Raw genomic sequence first — 7,755 nt, forward strand, 5'->3', positions numbered from 1 at the left:
AGGCCCTCCACGTGGCCGCTGCCTCGAGGTCCACCTTTAGTCCCGGTTGGTAACACCAACCGGTACTAAAGGAAATTTTATGTATTTTTTTGAATTCTTTTTGAATTTTTTTGAATTTTTTTATTTTCAAATTCTTGAATTTTTTAACCTCCAATCTCTAATCACCCCTCATCACTGCTCAATTTAACCTCTAATCTCTAATCACCCCTCATCATTCCAAATCTTCTAACTTCCCGGACGGTCACCCATCCTGTTACTACTCCAGCCTGAGCACGCTTAACTTCCGGGTTCTATTCTCCCTCATTTCCAAGTCTGAACTTGTTGTTTTCCTGACAATAGTAAGATGTCAATCCTATTAACCCTCGGGAATTTAGCTTGAGCATGAAGTCTCACATTTCACAGTTTGAGTTTGAAACTATTGTTCTAAAAACCAGTAATTATTTAGTAACACTAATATTTCTTGAATAAGTAGTTTGACCACAGTTTGACCAGATTTGACCAAAATTCAAAAAAACTAAAATAATTATTTAGTAACACTAATATTTCTTGAATAATTAGTTTGACCATTGTTTGACCACAGTTTGACCAGATTTGACCAAAATTCAAATAAACTGAAATAGCTATTTAGTAACACTAATATTCTTGAATAATTATTTAGTAACACCAATACATCTTGAATAAGTACTTTGACCATAGTTTGACCAGATTTAACAGAAATTAAAAAACATAAATTTGAGCATAACTTTTTTCCTTTTAGAATTTGAGGATTCTAAATATTTGCAACCAGGCCGTAGGCCGTCAAAATTGGATGCGGATTTTCGTGCTGAACAATTTGATATATTATACTTTTTTTCTGACATCGTATGCAAAAGTTATAGCCGTTTTACATTTTCCCTACACTTTCTGATATATTATACTTTTAAATTTTCCTAACTAGTACATGTAGTAACATAACTACATCTGGAAGGATTTTAATTTTTGAAGTTTTTATCATTTTCTTTTGCTTTTTACAAAACTGAAAAGGCGATCCACGGTGGGGGGGGTGGGGGCAGAGTTTGAAAATGGGACCTTTAGTACCGGTTCGTGCCATGAACCGGTACTAATGCCTCAAACCCCATTAGTACCGGTTGGTGGCTCGAACCGGGACTAAAGGTCTAACCTTTAGTACTGGTTGGTGCCACGAACCGGTACTAATGGCCGTCGCACCCTTTAGTCCCAGTTCGTGGCACCAACCGGGACTAAAGGTCCCATTTGAACCGGGACTAATACTCACATTAGTCCCGGTTCGTAATGCAACTGGGATTAATGCTCTTTTCTGGCCGAACCAAAGCCCTATTTTCTACTAGTGCCAGGTGCCGGCGGCGGCGCCGTCCGTGAGGGGGGCACACCCCGGAGACGCGGGCCGGGCGTTTGCAACCGCCACAACATTTCCAGACTTGTGAGAGGCCGCATACGCAAGATTTGGCGGCATGTGCTAGCCCCCGGAGGCCGCCGGCCATAGTCGTAGACACGCGAAGAGCAATCCGCGGAGAGGGAAGTGTTCAGATACTTCTCCATCACCTAAAACTATGAAAAATAACCATCAGTCCTATAGCACATGTGCCCACGTCGTGTAAAAAACTCATGATTTTATCGCGCTCCGAGTATTTAATAATATTCTCACTGCATCGTTACCGGAGAACGTCTACTACTGTGTCATCGCTGTCCGTGAGGGGGGCACACCCCGGAGACGCGTGCCACCTCTTCGGACATGCCACCACACCGTACGACATGTCTGAGGGCCCGGTGCGATGCTCCGATGGCATTGCTACCCCAGGGCCCCCGTCCCGCCTAAGCCTGTAGCGTTTGACCACGGGATCTAGCCCTTTGCCTTTGCACGGACGGGCTTTGACCAGTGGAACTCTCCACCCGGTAGGTCAGCCCATAGGAACACTTTGGAGCAACATCCGGCACAAAGCCACTGCAAGACCCCATCCGTGTAGACCCGACGCGTCCGTTTCCCCCCTCCACACTAGTAAGAAAAGGGCCTTTAGTCCCGGTTCTGGAACCGGGACTAAAGGGTCGTTACTAAAGCCTCCCCCTTTAGTCCCGGTTCTTACAGGAACAGAGACTAAAGGCCCTCCACGTGGCCGCTGCCTGGAGGTCCACCTTTAGTCCCGGTTGGTAACACCAACCGGTACTAAAGGAAATTTTATGATTTTTTTTGATTTTTTTTATTTTCAAATTTCTGAATTATTTTAACCTCCAATCTCTAATTACCCCTCATCACTGCTCAATTTAACCTCTAATCTCTAATCACCCCTCATCATTCCAAATCATCTAACTTCCCGGACGGTCACCCATCCTGTCACTACTCCAGCTTGAGCACGCTTAATTTCCGGGTTCTATTCTCCCTCATTTCCAAGTCTGCACTTGTTGTTCTCCTGACAATAGTAAGATGTCAATCCTATTAACCCTCAGGAATTTAGCTTGAGCATGAAGTCACACATTTCACTGTTTGAGTTTGAAACTATTGTTCTAAAAAACAATAATTTTTTAGTAACACTAATATTTCTTGAATAAGTAGTTTAACCATAGTTTGACCAGATTTGACCAAAATTCAAAAAAACTGAAATAATTATTTAGTAACACTAATATTTCTTCAGTAATTAGTTTGACCATTGTTTGACCACAGTTTGACCAGATTTGACCAAAATTCAAAAAAACTGAAATAGCTATTTAGTCACACTAATATTCTTGAATAATTATTTAGTAACACCAATACTTCTTGAATAAGTAGTTTGACCATAGTTTGACCAGATTTAACAGAAATTAAAAAAACATAAATTTGAGCATAATTTTTTCCTTTTAGAATTTGAGGATTCTAAAAATTTGCAAACAGGCCGTAGGCCGTCAAAATTGGATGCGGATTTTCGTGCTGAACATTTTGATATATTATACTCTTTTCTGACATCGTATGCAAAAGTTATAGCCGTTTTACATTTTCCCTACACTTTTTGCAAAACATGTCCAAATTTAAGTTTTTAAATTTTCCTAACAAGTACATGTAGTAAAATAACTACATCTGCAAGGATTTTAATTTTTGAAGTTTTTATCATTTTCTTTTGCTTTTTACAAAACTGAAAAGGCGATCTACAGGGGGGGGTTGGGGTAGAGTTTGAAAATGGGACCTTTAGTACCGGTTCGTGCCATGAACCGGTACTACTGCCTCAAACCCCATTACTACCGGTTGGTGGCTCGAACCGGGACTAAAGGTCTAACCTTTAGTACCGGTTGGTGCCACGAACCGGTACTAATGGGCATCGCAACCTTTAGTCCCGGTTCGTGGCACCAACCGGGACTAAAGGTCCCATTTGAACCGGGACTAATGCCTGTACGGTGCCCTAGCCGCACGAACCGGGACTAATGCTCACATTAGTCCCGCTTCGTAATGCAACCAGGATTAATGCTCTTTTCTGGCCGAACCAAAGCCCTGTTTTCTACTAGTGCCAGGTGCCGGCGGCGGCGCCGTCCGTGAGGGGGGCACACCCCGGAGACGCGGGCCGGGCGTTTGCAACCACCACAACACTTCAAGACTTGTGAGAGGCCGCCTACGCAAGATTTGGCGGCATGTGCTAGCCCCCGGAGGCCGCCGGCCATAGTCGTAGACACGTGAAGAGCAATCCGCGGAGAGGGAAGTGTTCAGATACTTCTCCATCACCAAAAACAATGAAAAATTACCATCAGTTCTATAGCACATGTGCCCACGTCGTGTAAAAAACTCATGATTTTATCGCGCTCCGAGTATTTAATAATATCCACACCGCATCGTTACCACAGAACGTCTACTACTGTGTCATCGCCGTCCGTGAGGGGGCCCACACCCCGGAGACGCGTGCCGCATCTTCGGACATGCCACCACACCGTACGTCATGTATGAGGGCCCGGTGCGATGCTCCGGTGGCATTGCTACCCCCAAGGCCCCCGTCCCGCCTAACCCCGTAGCGTTTGACCACGGGATCTAGCCCTTTGACTTTGCACGGACGGGCTTTGACCAGTGGAACTCTCCACCCGGTTGTGTTAGGTCAGCCCATAGGAATACTTTGGAGCAACATCCGGGCCAAAGCCACTGCAAGACCGCATCCGTGTAGACCCGACGCGTCCGTTTCCCCCCTCCACACTAGTAAGAAAAGGGCCTTTAGTCCCGGTTCTGGAACCGGGACTAAAGGGTCGTTACTAAAGCCTCCCCCTTTATTCCCGGTTCTTACAGGAACTGAGACTAAAGGCCCTCCACGTGGCCGCTGCCTGGAGGTCCACCTTTAGTCCCGGTTGGTAACACCAACCGGTACTAAAGGAAATTTTGTGATTTGTTTTGAATTTTTTTTATTTTCAAATTTCTGAATTATTTTAACCTCCAATCTCTAATTACCCCTCATCACTGCTCAATTTAACCTCTAATCTCTAATCACCCCTCATCATTCCAAATCATCTAAGTTCCCGGACGGTCACCCATCCTGTCACTACTCCAGCTTGAGCACGCTTAATTTCCGGGTTCTATTCTCCCTCATTTCCAAGTCCGCACTTGTTGTTTTCCTGACAATAGTAAGATGTCAATCCTATTAACCCTCAGGAATTTAGCTTGAGCATGAAGTCACACATTTCACTGTTTGAGTTTGAAACTATTGTTCTAAAAACAATAATTTTTAGTAACACTAATATTTCTTGAATAAGTAGTTTGACCACAGTTTGACCAGATTTGACCAAAATTCAAAAAAATTGAAATAATTATTTAGTAACACTAATATTTCTTGAGTAATTAGTTTGACCATTGTTTGACCACAGTTTGACCAGATTTGAGCAAAATTCAAAAAAACTGAAATAGCTATTTAGTAACACTAATATTCTTGAATAATTATTTAGTAACACCAATACTTCTTGAATAAGTAGTTTGACCATAGTTTGACCAGATTTAACAGAAATTAAAAAAACATAAATTTGAGCATAATTTTTTCCTTTTAGAATTTGAGGATTCTAAAAATTTGCAAACAGGCCGTAGGCCGTCAAAATTGGATGCGGCTTTTCGTGCTGAACATTTTGATATATTATACTTTTTTTCTGACATCGTATGCAAAAGTTACAGCCATTTTACATTTTCCCTACACTTTTTGCAAAACATGTCCAAATTTAAGTTTTTAAATTTTCCTAACAAGTACATGTAGTAAAATAACTACATCTGGAAGGATTTTAATTTTTGAAGTTTTTATCATTTTCTTTTGCTTTTTACAAAACTGAAAAGGCGATCTACAGGGGGGGGTGGGGTAGAGTTTGAAAATGGGACCTTTAGTACCGGTTCGTGCCATGAACCGGTACTAATGCCTCAAACCCCATTACTACCGGTTGGTGGCTCGAACCGGGACTAAAGGTCTAACCTTTACTACCGGTTGGTGCCACGAACCGGTACTAATGGGCATCGCACCCTTTAGTCCCGGTTCGTGGAACCAACCGGGACTAAAGGTCCCATTTGAACCGAGACTAATGCCTGTACGGTGCCCTAGCCGCACGAACCGGGACTAATGCTCACATTAGTCCCGGTTCGTAATGCAACCGGGATTAATGCTCTTTTCTGGCCGAACCAAAGCCCTGTTTTCTACTAGTGCCAGGTGCCGGCGGCGGCGCCGTCCGTGAGGGGGGCACACCCCGGAGACGCGGGCCGGGCGTTTGCAACCACCACAACACTTCCAGACTTGTGAGAGGCCGCCTACGCAAGATTTGGCGGCATGTGCTAGCCCCCGGAGGCCGCCGGCCATAGTCGTAGACACGTGAAGAGCAATCCGCGGAGAGGGAAGTGTTCAGATACTTCTCCATCACCAAAAACAATGAAAAATTACCATCAGTTCTATAGCACATGTGCCCACGTCGTGTAAAAAACTCATGATTTTATCGCGCTCCGAGTATTTAATAATATTCACACCGCATCGTTACCGCAGAACGTCTACTACTGTGTCATCGCCGTCCGTGAGGGGGGCCACACCCCGGAGACGCGTGCCGCATCTTCGGACATGCCACCACACCGTACGTCATGTATGAGGGCCCGGTGCGATGCTCCGGTGGGATTGCTACCCCCAAGGCCCCCGTCCCGCCTAACCCCGTAGCGTTTGACCATGGGATCTAGCCCTTTGACTTTGCACGGACGGGCTTTGACCAGTGGAACTCTCCACCCGGTTGTGTTAGGTCAGCCCATAGGAATACTTTGGAAAAACATCCGGGCCAAAGCCACTGCAAGACCGCATCCGTGTAGACCCGACGCGTCCGTTTCCCCCCTGCACACTAGTAGAAAAAGGGCCTTTAGTCCCGGTTCTGGAACCGGGACTAAAGGGTCGTTACTAAAACCTCCCCCTTTAGTCCCGGTTCTTACACGAACAGAGACTAAAGGCCCTCCATGTGGCCGCTGCCTGGAGGGCCACCTTCAGTCCCGGTTGGTAACACCAACCGGTACTAAAGGAAATTTTATGATTTTTTTTGAATTTTTTTGAATTTTTTTATTTTCAAATTTCTTAATTATTTTAACCTCCAATCTCTAATCACCCCTCATCACTTCTCAATTTAACCTCTAATCTCTAATCACCCCTCATCATTCCAATTCATCTAACTTCCCGGACGGTCACCCATCCTCTCACTACTCCAGCCTGAGCACGCTTAACTTCCGGGTTCTATTCTCCCTCGTTTCCAAGTCTGCACTTGTTGTTTTCCTGACAATAGTAAGATGTCAATCCTATTAACCCTCAGGAATTTATCTTGAGCATGAAGTGACACATTTCACTGTTTGAGTTTGAAACTATTGTTCTAAAAAACAATAATTACTAAGTAACACTAGTATTTCTTGAATAAGTAGTTTGACCATAGTTTGACCACAGTTTGACCACAGTTTGACCAGATTTGACCAAAATTCAAAAAAACTGAAATACTTATTTAGTAACACTAATATTTCTTAAATAATTAGTTTGACCATTGTTTGACCACAGTTTGACCAAAATTCAAAAAAACTGAAATAATTATTTAGTAATAGTAATATTCTTGAATAATTATTTAGTAACACCAATACTTCTTGAATAAGTAGTTTGACCACAGTTTGACCAGATTTAACAAAAATTAAAAAAAAAACAGAAATTTGAGCACAACTTTTTTTCCTTTTAGAATTTGAGGATTCTAAATATTTGCAAACAAGCCGTAGGACGTCAAAATCGGATGCGGATTTTCGTGCTGAACATTTTGATATATTATACTGTTTTCTGACATCGTATGCAAAAGTTATAGCCGTTTTACATTTTCCCTACACTTTTTGCAAAACATTTCCAAATTTATGTTTTTAAATTTTCCTAACTTGTACATGTAGTAACATAACTACATCTGGAAGGATTTTAATTTTTGAAGTTGTTATCATTTTCTTTTGCTTTTTACAAAACTGAAAAGGCGATCCACAGGGGGGGTTGGTGGGGGGTAGAGTTTGAAAATGGGACCTTTAGTACCGGTTCATGCCATGAACCGGTACTAATGCCTCAAAGCCCATTAGTACCGGTTGGTGGCTCGAACCGGGACTAAAGGTCTATAGCACATGTGCCCACGTCGTGTAAAAAACTCATGATTTTATCGCGCTCCGAGTATTTAATAATATTCACACCGCATCGTTACCGCAGAACGTCTACTACTGTGTCATCACCGTCCGTGAGGGGGGCCACACCCCGGAGACGCGTGCCGCCTCTTCGGACATGCCACCAC

Source organism: Aegilops tauschii, chromosome 7 (assembly GCF_002575655.3).
Source record: "Aegilops tauschii subsp. strangulata cultivar AL8/78 chromosome 7, Aet v6.0, whole genome shotgun sequence".
In the NCBI taxonomy this organism is placed as follows: Eukaryota; Viridiplantae; Streptophyta; class Magnoliopsida; order Poales; family Poaceae; genus Aegilops; species Aegilops tauschii.